We start from the raw sequence: 13,808 nt of genomic DNA, 5'->3' as shown, positions 1-13,808 counted from the left end.
CAGATAGAAAGGATTTTAGTTGAGTGTGTGTGAGAATAGGTAAGTGTGAAGCACATTATAAAGCGCTATGGAGGGTCTTCAGTGACTTAAAAAGCGCTTTATAAATGCAGAGCATTTACCATTTATTACTCATTTAACTATATAGTCCAAACTAACACATGTGGATCAAAGGGATAAAAGGACACACTCTGTATTAAAGAGGTGAAACGGAACTCTTCTTTCCTTTCTATCTTTCTCTCTCTTTTTAATTATTCTTCCTTTTCGCTCTTCAGTTTTCGCTTTTTATTTCTTCCTTTCTCTCTTTTTTTACTTTATTTTCTCCTCACTTTTCCTTCTTCACTTTTTAGTTTCCTATTTTTTCTCTCTTTTCTTCCCTTCTTTTTTTCTTCTGTCTCTTTCTTCTTTTCTTACTTTCTCTTTTTAACTTTTTCCTGTCTTTCATTTACTTTTTTTCATTCTTTATTAAAAGGCTGGTCAAAAAAAAATGAAAAGAAAAAAGTTGCTTTTTGGTCACTTTGATTCTCTGTAGTAATCAGTAATCTTACCTGTGATTTTTAGCATTGACTTTTGGCTGCACTACACAATAGAGTGACATATAGTGGTCAAATATTACACACTGTCCCTTTAGGTAAAAAAATGTATGTTTGTTCTGTTTTTCAGACAATTAAAAAAAATGCTAATACTATGTTTCTGTGATAAAAAGGGGCAATGATAACAAATATGAATTTGTTGTTGAGGAATTCAGTTGTTTGTTATTTAGGCTCACAGTTTGTTGTTTTGAGTATTATTTCAAAGTGAATTGAGTTCAATCGTCTTTCTTGTCATTGATAACGACGTGGTGAAGCATTGTATGCGATGATATTAGGCAAGGCACTCCGTGGTATACATGTTGAAAGTTTAAATACAGGAATAGATCAAATAGATAATAGATAAACAAATAAAAGACTGTCGGGAAAAATAGGCAAAAATGTTTACAACATAGAGACTGGCCTCAGTTGTAATTATATTGCAATTAAAAATACCAGAATAGTGCATCGAAACAATGGTACAATGAAAGAAGTGAAATAACTTTCACCAAAAACGAGAATTCCCAAAAAAGTCGAAAGATATATTTTTTTAGTTTTGCCCACATGTTTAGGGTGGTGAGGGCACTGGGGAAGATTACTAACAATAGGGTAAAACATTTGCATGCAACGACTGTTGTTTGTTAATTTGACTATTATGCGTTATTTACATCATCGTCACCATTGACCTATCATGTTCTTTGATTTCCACACCCTTATAGGGCTGATCTAGTTTTTGTACCCAGGAGATTTAATAAAAGGGCTCAGGGGTGAATATTTTAGGACAAGTTGGAATTTTTTATCTAGGGGTTTGATTAAATTCTCTCCTGTTCTCCTAGCCAGTTCAAAATCCTTCGATGTCCTCTTTTTACAGGATGTTCAAAAGTACTGGGAACATTTAAAGGCTCTATTTCTCCTTAAAATGAATCGTAGTAACATGAAAATTGTGCCATTTTAAAGCTAATTACATTAAGTCTTGTGTGAGGCCATTGAGTTTAACATTTCTTTTCAGACCCTTTAGGCTTTAACTCAACCAGGAAAGGCAATTTGTGTGCTTGAATTTGCAAAAACTGAATAATGAGCGTGCATTTCTTTGAAAATTCAAACACCAGAGGAAAGTCCACAGTAAGATGAAATGGCAAATTCATAACGGATCATGCCCAGTTTAAAGAACGGGACGCCCCTCAACTTCAGAAGATTAGACAAGTTTGAACTGCTTTCCAGCAGAGCCACAGCAAATCGATCGAAAGAGCTGTGGCATGTCTTAAAAAGACAACTGCACCTGACGTCTTAGAAGCTAAAGTTAGGCTAGGTTTACACTGCAGAGCTTAATGCTCAATTCCGATTTTTTTCTCTAGATTGTTCACATTTCCAACTTAATTCGATTTGTATGTGACTTGATCTTCTGTGTGGATGCCACAGACGACAAATGATGTCACACGCAATGCACTCGTTTTTGGTGGACTCAAGTACTCATGGATGTTAACTGTGGAACGTTCCATCCATTCATCCATTATCTTCCGCTTATCCAGGGTCGGGTCACGAGGGCAGCGGCCTTAACAGGGAAGCCCAGATGTCCCTATCCCAAGCCACTTCCTCCAGCTCATCCGACAGGACCCCGAGGAGTTCCCATGCCAGCCTAGTGACATAGTCTCTCCAGCGTGTCCTGGGTTGTCCCCAGGGCCTCACTCGTGAACAAGACCCCAAAATACTTGAATTCCTCCACTTGGGGCAAGATCCCATCCTCAACCCGAAGGGAGCATGCCACCCTTTTCTGGCTGAATACCATGGTCTCGGACTTAGAGGTGCTGATCCTTGTCTCGGCCGCTTTACACTCAGGTGCGAACCGCTCCAGTGAGGGATGAGGATGAGGGCCTGAGGAAGCCAACAGCACCACATCATCTGCAAAAAGCTGTGATGGAATGCTGAGGCCCCCCAATCGGACTCCTTCCCCACCAAGGTTGCGCCTAGAAATTCTGTGCATAAAAGTTATGAACAAAATCAGTCACAAAGGGCAGAGTGCAATTCCCACCAGAAGGGAATCCAATTTACTGCCGGCAATACGGACCAGACTCTGGCACCGGGCATACAGGGACCGCACAGCCCGGATAAGACTGTGCGGTACCCCATACTCCCGGAGCACCCCCCACAGGGCTTCCCGAGGAACACGTTCGAATGCCTTCTCCAAGCCCACAGAACACATGTAGACCTTACCAGGGAGGCTGAGAAGTGTGATTCCCCTGTCGTTGGAACACACACTCTCCGGTCCCTCTTTTTGAAAAGGGGAACCACCACCCCTGTCTGCCAATCCAGAGGCACTGTCCCCGATGTCCATGCGACGTTGCAGAGGCGTGTCAACCATGACATGCCCACAACATCCAGCACCTTAATGAACTCCGGGCGGATCTCAGCAACCCCTGGGGCCTTGCCACCAAGGAGCAGGTTGACCACCTCAGTGACTTCAACCCGGAGATATGAGAACCCACCTGAGTCCCCCCGGCTCTGCTTCCTCAGAGGAAGACGTGTTGGTGGGATTGAGGAGGCTTTCAAAGTACTCTGCCCACCGATTAACAACGTCCCGGGTCGAGGTCAGCAGCACCCCATCGCCACTATAAACAGTGTTGATGGCACACAGCAAGGTGAAACAACAACAAAGTTGATCATGAACCACGGCCTAGGGCAGGGGTCGGGAACCTTTTTTGCTGAAAGAGCCGAAAAAACCCCAAATTTTAAAATCTAATCCTAGGAGAGCCATATGTATATTTTAATACCAAAAACAGCTAAATGGAAGAGGAAAATCAACGAGGTTATAGTATAATAAGACACAATTTGGGGTTTAAGTTAATAACAAAAACTAACAATTATTTATAATTATAACAATCAACTGGTCTGCAGGCTGAGGTTTTATTCATATCCGTCCATGTTTACTTGCCCGCTCTGCTTGTTCACCGCTGTCTGAGGCCCTCAGGTCAGCAATTTCTTATCTAAATCGAAGACCAACAATATCTCATCTCATTAGCTGCACCGCTTATCCTCAGTAGGGTCGCGGGGGTGCTGGAGCCCATCCCAGCAATCATCGGGCAGTGGGCAGGGGACACCCTGAACTGGTTGCCAGCCAAACGCAGGGCACACGGGGACAGACAACTCCCTCGCTCATTCACACCTAGGGACAATTTGGACCGGCCAATTCACCTGAAACGCATGTTTTTGGGAATGTGGGAGGAAACCGGAGTGCCCAGAGGAAACCCACGCAAGCACGGGGAGAACATACAAACTCCGCACAGGAAGTCTGGAGCTGGATTTGAACCCACACAGGAGGTTCCCATGACATGAACTGTGCCGCAGATGCGCTAACCACTGCGCCGGACCAACAATATATATATTATAATAAGACTCTGTTATAACATGTTGTTCAAAATAAAATTAAAGGTATTTATTAATAAGAAAAGTACTTCTGACTTACTATTAATGCGACTTTTGGTGTTGCATGGTTTTGCTGATGGCTTTGTAGTCCGGTTGATAGGTGGTGAGGTTCAGCTTCATGCAGGCGTTTAGGCTTCCATCTTTTAAACGTGATCGCAGGTTGGTTTTGATGTGTTTTAGGTGTGAGAACGACTGTTCGCATGCATAAGTAGATCCAAACATGGTCAATACAGCAAGTGCCCCCTGATGTAGAATACAGTGGAAGCTGAGGATGGGTCTGTTCTCCTGCTCACGAAGCAGCGCTACAAATCCTGTTTTTCCCCACCATGCACGGAGCACCACCGGTACACACAGAAATAAGTTTATCCATTGGTAGATTCTTTTCATTTGCAAACTCCATGAAAGACTTGAATAAATTCTCTCCTCTCGTTGTCCCTTTTAGTGGCAAAACGGCAAGACTTTCCTCACGCAGTGAGTCACCGTCAACATAGCGTGCAATAATACTGAACTGGGATAAATGACTGACATCTGTTGATTCATCCAAAGCGAGGGAAAACAATTTCGCTGCATTTATGTCATTCACTTGTTTTTATCTCCACTTGATTCGACATCACAGCACAGTTCTTGCTGAAAGAGGCATATCTTTTATCCGTTTGATTATTTTATCTTTATCCTTAACGTCGTCAAAAAGCTCGTTGGCCACATAAAGCATGAATGATTTGGCATAATCGCCATCTGTAAACGGCTTCCCGCTCCTTACAATTGCTAAAGAACCAGCAAAGCTAGTAGAGTTAAAATCACCTTGTTTGGCCCATACACGGAGCTGCTGCTGACTAGCCTGGACTGTGGAAAGTAGTTCTTGACAGGCCTTCTTTCTGTTGTCTCCCACTGGATATTTCGCTGAAAATGTGGCATGGCGTGTGTCGAAGTGTCTCTTTATATTTGACCGTTTCATCGAGGAAATTTTATCATTGCATATAAGACACACTGCACAACCTGCTCTCTCAATAAAGGCAAATTGCTCTGTCCATTCCTGCTGAAACGTACGGTAATCTTTTTTCCTTTTCGTCATCTTCTTGATTAGAAGGGTTTACTCTGCATAAAAAAGCTAACCAAAAACGAGGAAATATTACTTCTTTGCAGATTGTTGTAAATTATCCATTAAAATTAGACTTTCCGGGTAGCGGACCCTCCCGCTCACCGAAGAACAGATTGGCTCTTAGCTGCGTGCCTGAACGAAAAGTTGCAGGTGAGAATATATATAAATTAAAATGTGTGTATTTATTTATTTTTTTGGACATGTTTTTTTCTGACTTTATTATTATTATTATTATTATTATTTTGCTAAAGTAACATTATTAGTAAAATTATTGATTGATTTGTTTCGTTCAGAAATGTTCAGAGAGCCAGATGCCGTCATCAAAAGAGCCATATATGGCTCCCGAGCCATAGGTTCCCGACCCCTGGCCTAGGGTGTCCTGGTGCACATGTGTCACCCTTATGTATGAACATGGCGTTCGTTATGGACAAACCATGACGGGCACAGAAGTCCAATAACGACATACCACTCGGGTTTAGGTCAGGGGGGGCCATTCTTCCCAATCACGCCCCCACTGTCATTGCCAAGGTTAGCGTTGGAAGTCTCCCAGCAGTACGAGGGAGTCCCCACGGGGCGTGCTTTCATGAACACCCTTCAAGGACTCCAGGAAGGGTGGGTACTCTAAACTGCTATTTTGTGTATAAGCACAAACAACATGGAGAAGTGGGACGTTGTACCCCAAAAATATCAATTCAATCTAAAACCTTGGTTTCCCTCCATTGAATGCGCTCCGTGGGGTGTGATTTAAATGGAAATATTGTTTTCTATTATTAGAGGATATTATCAATTAAATAATGAACGCCACTGCTTGTTTACAGCAGTGACGTCGAGCAGCATGCTGGAAATCCGGTTGTATGCGATGCAATATTGGCTGTTCATCTTTCATGAATGTGTGAACTCATGACACTCCGTGTTTTGGTCCGCCATGGTGTATTTCTCTGCTTCCGCCAGCTTTGTTGAACGCAAAATAGTGACGCCTATTGATGACTGTGCAGGTCATATGAACGCGTCTCGACTGTTCACAGAGCAGTCACATTCCAAAAGATCAGATATGTATCGGATTTAGGACCACATATGAAAGTGGCCTGGGTCCGGTGTTAAAAATAAATCTGACATGTGCCGTTCAGACGGATTTCAATAGGTAGGATACAGGTCGCGTCTGTGCAAATATATCAGATTTCCTTGCAGTGTGAACCTAAACTTAATCCAACAGTTGATAGACACTGATAAATCATCTCATCGGGTCTTTTGCGATGATGGATTTGACAACTGACTTGTTTTCGCAATGAGGCGACTTTTCATGTACGGTATATGGAGACTTCTTTTGGTGAGGATTTGTGAAAGTATTGAACTGCATGGCCCGTATTTGAAGAGACACAGATGAGATGAAGGCGCTAATAAAAGAAGTAACCATCGACAATGCAATGCTGGGACGCGTTTGGCAGGAATTTTGCTTGATTTTTGCTTGTGCCCAATGGTGCTCACATTAAACATCTTTGAACATTCCATGTAAAAATTAAGATTACAAGTTTTCTGAATTTAGCAGATGTGTTTCTTAATAGTTTCAAAGATATTTGATGTCAAAATGTGCCCGAGACTTTTGGAACATTCTTTATTTTAAGTGTCTACCTAAACTATTAACTTATCAATACGTATGTCAGCAAGCAAGTGTTCCAGTTTGCTCCACCTAAGCTCAAGCAGCAAGAAAATCTTGATTTCAGGAACTTTTCCCCGAATTCTGAGGTCCACTTTTGCCGGGTGGATGATCAGGGCGTACGGGATGCTGATTTACGAGCGGAGGTCAACGAGCACCTCCCTGTCTCTTTCGTCTCTACCGTCATGCATCAGTCACTTCTGATCAATCCGCGGGCTTGCCACTCGGGTTTACGGACAAATCCGTCGTGACGAGATGGGGGCCGAGACGACGCGAGAGGTTAAAAGGGGCAATATGACGATGTGAGAGACGCCATTGTTGAAGCCCCCGCCCTCACTTTCTGCAGCAGTTGCCATGACAAAACAACCCCCCCGTAAGGATGAGCCACGTGAGGTTCCGACTCATTGGCGAAGGGATTATGTGAAACCGTATTGACGTCTAACCTCCAGCCCCTCCCTGCTTCCTCTACATTGTTCCAATTTTCATCACAACTCGGGGCCATGACCATAAAGTCGTGATGGGAATTCTGGCTCTTATTCGAGAACAGTATCTTTCGGCTCCCAAACGTCTCCTTGGATTTTTGTTCTTTAAATCAATATACAGGGACAACTCTTTCTACTTTGTGAGTCCAAAAATATTCAGTAAAATATAACTCATTTAATGCCAGACGTTTCCTGAAAATTTTCCAATGTATCCAGTACCGATAAAAAAAGAAATCCAGTGTGAATCAAGTATTTTGCAAATCCACAAACACAGTATATCTGCCATTCTGTTATGTGATTAATCTTGAATTTGCATTTATCCAGACAGGATTTTTAGATCTTGAGTATATTACAGATATATTTGTGGATCTGAGCAATTCAGGTGTAAATATTTTTGAGAAAAATCTCTCCCCATATAGGTTTTAGGTAAAATGACGGTACAGTAATATGTAGCTTACATTTTCAGTTGCAGGAAGTTCTTCCAGTTGCAATTTACTACTGGGAAATATCACCTTCATTGTTCTGCACAGCCTATAATAAAAGTCCATAATTGATGCGTGAACAAATACACATTCGATAGCGCCATGTTTATCATGCACTTGTTCTCTTGGGCGTGACCCATAGGGGCAATGAAAAATTCATAAAAATTCATCCAGGCTGCCGTAATCGAGTCAGACTGCCGAGAAACATACAGCACTTACAAGCCCTTCACCCAAAATTCAAGCACTATTCAAACCCTGAAAACACATTGAAAGTCATGCATTTTCAAGGATTTGATGCACCCGTACGAACACTGTATTTTGGCCCCTTTAATTAAATATCGTATTGTTTTTTTTTATATTGAAGCTCTGAATCCATTTTGAATTGTATGTACCTGTATTTACACGTTTTCATATACATGCACCTAATATTTGAACCATTCAAGAGGCTATTTTATTGCCAAAAGCCATATAAGCCGCAAGGGGCGGAAATTATTCACACCAGTGCACTCGTATTGATGTCACAGATGACGACACGAAGGGTAAACACGACTCGAAATTGAAGTCAATGTGTACTTGAAAAGACTTTGAAATCCAAGACGGAAGCAATCAATGAGCCTCCCCGTTTCTTGAGGAATGAATCTGCCAAGAACAAGGGACAGGTCACGTTCTACCGACTAGGGCCAATACACTAAAACCAACCCGCGCCACAAAAATCACTTTTCAACAATAAGAGCAGATAGGCGTTTTGAGGATAAGAAAGGGAATTCTTACATGGTGCCCTTCCCCTTCGAGATCAGACCTTCCTGTTGTTGGCTAAGCAAAACAATTAAGTGTGCATGGAGTACAAACATGCGAACCTGCTCCCCTCGGCGCCTTTTGCAGACAGTCTGCTCCTGCTAATTAGTTCCTCTGAGAGCACTGTACATTTACACACATCTACAGTCCACACCATTGCTGGAGTGACTAATCGGGAAGAACGGGAGATTTCCCGGAGGGCCGGCTCATGTCAAGATGGAGTTTGGGCCGGCTGGATGAGAAAAATAACTGAGAAATGTATCTGTCACTTGCAATGTCTAACCTTACTCGTGCATTTATTCTCAAGCCGGCTATTTCGCGACATTCAGTGCAACACCAACATTGTAGCAGATGAAATTTGTTTTTTGTCTGGGGGAATTCCACCCTCCCAAAATTTAAGTTGGTTTGGGCCACCATCACTCTTCCTTGCTGTAGCGGTAAAATGAACACAGAATGACGCGATTTATATAAGACAGGTACGATGGAGGGCATGTGCGGTCCCTTCTAAAGGTTTCTTCATTTTCCTCATGTAGGTTTTAGATCAGGGGATAGTGTGGTTTGCAATAATCTGTAGTCTATGCAGCCCTTTGAGACTCTTTGTGATTAAGGGCGTCACAAATAAACATGACTTGACTTGAAGGTGCTAGTTGGAGCTGAAAAAGCCAGGAAAAGAAAAAGAAACTCAATAAAAGAAGGACTGTTTTCATTCATTTCATTCATCTTGCACTTTTTGCCTGTCATCTGTGTGTTGAGCAACGCGTTTGCAGAATTTAGCAGTTAACTGCCTTCACCGGGTTGCTCCTCTAACTAACTCAAATAAGCTCACAGAGATGGAAATTCCATATTTCTTTTAAAAAGCGGCTCTGTTGGCGCACAAAAGCCTCTTCAGATTGTTTTGATTGCTTCAATCAAAAATTATTATGTAACATTAAGCAAAAAATTACTTTTTGCGGACAAGTAATTCCCCTATAAAAAGGCAACAATAAAAAAAATAATTGACAAGAGAAAAAACTAAATAAGGTTAAAAAAAAGAGAGAGAAAAGAAGAAACAATAATAAAAGAAGAAAAAAAAAAAAAGGCCAGGAAAAATGCTATAGAAAATAAATAAAGGAGAATGCTAGAAAAAAATAGGAAAATTGCTTGGGAATACATATCATATATATATATATATATATATATATATACATACATATATAAATAATACAAAAATGTAGGAAATAAAGACCCTTTAAAATGTCACGAAAGCAAAATGACGCAACTTCATCGGCACAAAGTAAGCATTTCAACAAACACATGAAAGCCACAAGTGATGCAATGCAGATAATACAATGAGATACCTAAAATTTTGAGAAAAAAATGTTTTTCCCCAGTGTAGGGCCCACACTGATTGGATCAGAGAAACCGCCCTCCCGTGCGGACTAGTATTACTATTGTCACATGCCCTGGTGGTTAAGGAATCTGTGTACCGTGCACAGTGTATATAACTATAGCCACACCCAAATAAACTGTCCGACTACACAGACTTGTAAATTATTTTAGATTTCGGGGAGTTTGATGATTGGATGATCTGATTAAATGCTTAGAAAAAATAATAAGACGTTGCTACAGTTACTCAGTACTGGAGTATTTTTTTTTACTTTTAATCAAGTAATTATTTGGATGACTGCTTTGTACTTCTTATTGAATCATACTATTCTGCATGGCACCTCAGCTCTAACATTTTTGCTGGATCATGTGTTGGAGCACACATTTTTCTGCGTGCCACGCCAATGAATCTATTCTTTTTACACAATTGTATTGGTCAACGTGGCAATGGTGACATCTAGAGGAGAAACAGGGAACTAAAGTACGATATTTGCGAGAAATTGTTTGATATGGTTCTAATGATTCTCAACTAATTACAGGGAATGTCAATCAGGGCACTCAATGTAATAATAACTTCATCAGACAAAACGAAAATAACATTTTTTGAAAAACAAAACAAAATATAATTTTTAAATGTGATGACACTGCGATACATTTATTTAGATCGACAGTGCCAAGAAAAAGTATTTGCCCCCCCCTGATTTCTGTATTTTTTGCATGTTTATCAAGATCATCAAACCAATTTTAATATCACACAGACACAACCCAAGGAAAGTTTTGGAATGTTGATTCCATTAATTATGGCATAAAGGAGGACAAACCCTACCTGGCCCTATGTGAAAAAATAATTCCCCCCTAAACCTATCATTGAGTTGGGCCACCTTAGGCAGCGATTACAGAAATCAAACGTTCATAAAAATTTGTAATGCATCTTTCACAACGCTGTGAAGGAATTTTGTCCCACTCTTCTTTGCAAAATTGTTTCAAATCTGCCACGTTGGTGGATTTTCTAGCATGAACTGCCGGTTTAAGGTCACACCGCAGCATCTCAATAGGACTTAAATCCGTACCCAGCCACACCCGAACCTTCATTTTGTTTTGTTTAGCCATTCAGAGGTGGACCTACTTGTGTTTCAGATCATTGTCCTGCTGCATGATCCAAGAGCGCTCGAGTTTGAGGGCACACTTTGATGGCCGGACGTTCCCTTTCAGGATCTTCTGGTAAACACCGGAATCCATTATTCCGTCAACCACAGATATTGTTCTGGTCCTGAGGCAGCAAAGCAGCCAAAGACCATTACACTCTCACCACGATGCTTTACTGTTGGCATCATGCAGCTTACATTTACAGTTGCGTGAATTTTTTTCCATTATTATTTACCACTGAGAAACATTACCTTCAAATTTTTACATGGCCCATAATAAGTTATAGGTGATAAGTAATCGGCGCAGCACGGCGGCGCAGTGGTTAGCGCGTGTGCGGCACAGTTTTGAGGTCATGAGATCGAACCTCCTGTGTGGAGTTTGCATGTTCTCCCCGTGCTTGCGTGGTTTTCCTCCGGGCACTCCGGTTTCCTCCCACATTCCAAAAAAACATGCATTTGAGGTCAATTGGTCCAAATTGTCCCTAGGTGTGAATGAGCAAGCAGTTGTCTGTCCCTGTGTGCCCTGCGACTGGCTGGCAACCAGTTCAGGGTGTCCCCTGCCCACTGCCCGAAGATAGCTGGGAAGGGCTCCAGCACCCCTCCGACCGTACAGAGAATAAGCGGTGCAGATGATGGATGGATGATAAGTAATTGTTGCACTAATACACATTTCACAGTGCCCTGTGTAACATGTAGCAAACGGTTGATGATACATTACATAACAATGCCAAACAAACCAATGCCAGCTGCCAGTCGTAAAGGCGCCATTTATGGCTCGTGAGCCATATGTGGCCCCATAAAGATGCCATATGTGGCCCCTTAAAGGAGCCATATTTGTCTCCTTAAAAGAGCCAAATATGGCCCGCGAGCCGCATGTACTCCTTAAAAAAAAAAAAAAAAAAAAAAAAAAAAAAAAAAAAAAGAGTCATCTACGGCCCGCGAGACATAGGTTCCCAACCCCTAATTTAATGCGTGGTCTATCGAGAGAGACTGCCCAAAAACGTGGAAACTTTCAAACATTTGCCAGTTGGTTGGTTGGACCATTCCCTGTGATGTGCCTTGGGCAAGTATAGCCTTGTTGCACCCACACCCCTCCAGGCCAACATATGTTTCCACCCGGTCTTGAACGTCACCCGAATTTCAAGCACTTTTCAAACCGTCAAAACATAACATTAACATTCATGCGTTTTTAAGGATTTCAAGCACCCTTACGAATCCTGAAACGTAGCTAATAATTTAACTTAAAAGTATCAAATACTACTACTACTAATATTTGGTTATTTTCAACACTCTTGTGTGCAGTTTAAGAACCAACGTTTCACTATTATCTGTTAAAGTGAGGGGCTTAAAAACTAAAGGTTTGTTTTGAAAAGAACAAAGAAATAATATAGGTTTCCTACAAGAAACGTATTGTACAGAAATCATACATTTTGGTCTTCTCTACACAATGGGGATATAAAATGTACTATAGCCATGGCACAGTAAGATCAGCAGGGGTCACCATCCTACTTAATAATTTCTCAAGTGAAGTGAGAGTATTTATGTCCTGCATAGATATTACCGGGCATTGGTTATTCGTGAATTTGTTGATCATATAAAATTTGTACTCATACATTTTCATGCTTACAATTCCCCAAAAGGCAACATATCATTGCTGTAAGAACATGCGTTTCAATTAAAAGGAATCCAATTTTCGCATGCAACTTAGAATATTCTATTAACGGCGACCTCAATTTAACGAATTACTTCCTAAAGCGATTTCACACTGCATTCTCCAGCAATCATCCCAAGCCAATATTTACTCAATTATGAGTTGAACAAGGTCTAATTGACATTTGACCCTTATTTAATGTAAGAGTACTTTTAGATAATCGTGGTTCAAACCACAATCATACATTTAAATTAAGAATTAGTTAGCAAAATGATAACATTATTGCAGTAATATCTGCCGCACAGTTAACAAGTAAAATGTTGCGACTGACGCCATTTTCGGAAGAGGAAATGGCGACTAGAACCCCCAATCATACATTTAAATTAGGAAATAGTTAGCAAAATGATAACATTATTGCAGATATCTGCCGCACCATTCTCAAGTAAAACGACTGACGCCATTTCCTCTACCGAAAATGGCGACTAGAAAATTTTACATTTTACTGTTTTATGATGGTCCAAAATAAGATAAAACAGAATAAAATGATTTATTTAGAGTTGTAGAACAACAAAGGTGATAACTTAGTAATATTTCAAATACGCGAGTAAGACTTTTAACAAGAGTTCCGGGTCAGGTTAAAATCTTAAAACATTTTTCAGCCAAAACACCAAATCCACATACCTGAGGAATTGACTCGACTTGGTTACTCACGTTCAGAGTGCTTGTACTCAATATCTTCTCTCAAATCTCTACAAGACCGCAGGTGATTTGATCAAGTCTGAGGACCTTTCGCTTATAGTGCTATTGTGGTACCCTATATTATTTCTATCTATTTATACACAGCGATTAACAATACCAGTAAAATTCAAGAAACGTTGTAACTGGAAATTCGTTTATTAGTATTGGTTGGTAATTCATTACCTTTAAGGGGGTGGATAAATGTATGATGGGAGATTGAGTCCAGAGAAGAAACGAGGAGGGAAAAATCTCAGATGCAAGGGGGAAACACTATTCTGTTCAGTCCCCACCAGAGTCGTGATAAATCATAAACTGTCATGATCAAATCTCGACTTTCTAAACCGGGTTTTTTTCACACTTTTTATGCCCAGATTCAAGCACTTTTAAGGACTTTCAAAACAAATTTCCAAT

The 13,808-nt window shown here is 40.9% G+C and overlaps 1 protein-coding gene across 4 annotated transcripts in view; it reads right to left on the bottom strand.

Moving 5' to 3' along the window:
* Positions 1 to 13,535, bottom strand: part of cckb (cholecystokinin b) — a 59,467-nt gene extending 45,932 nt beyond the window's left edge. For 2 of the 4 annotated variants that reach the window (XM_088328945.1, XM_088328948.1), the window contains exon 1: positions 13,341 to 13,534. The gene's annotated coding sequence lies outside the window, so the exon portion shown is untranslated. Of the gene's footprint in view, positions 1 to 13,340 lie in introns of all 4 variants that reach the window. The other 2 variants (XM_088328949.1, XM_088328946.1) reach the window with 2 other exon arrangements.
* Between the last annotated feature and the right edge of the window lie 273 nt (positions 13,536 to 13,808).

The sequence above is a fragment of the Urocampus carinirostris genome, chromosome 2, assembly GCF_059441175.1.
Source record: "Urocampus carinirostris isolate Australia breed hairy pipefish chromosome 2, RoL_Ucar_1.0, whole genome shotgun sequence".
NCBI lineage: Eukaryota > Metazoa > Chordata > Actinopteri > Syngnathiformes > Syngnathidae > Urocampus > Urocampus carinirostris.
The sequence above is the reverse complement of the archived record's forward strand: the minus strand, read 5'-3'. Positions and strand labels throughout refer to the sequence as shown.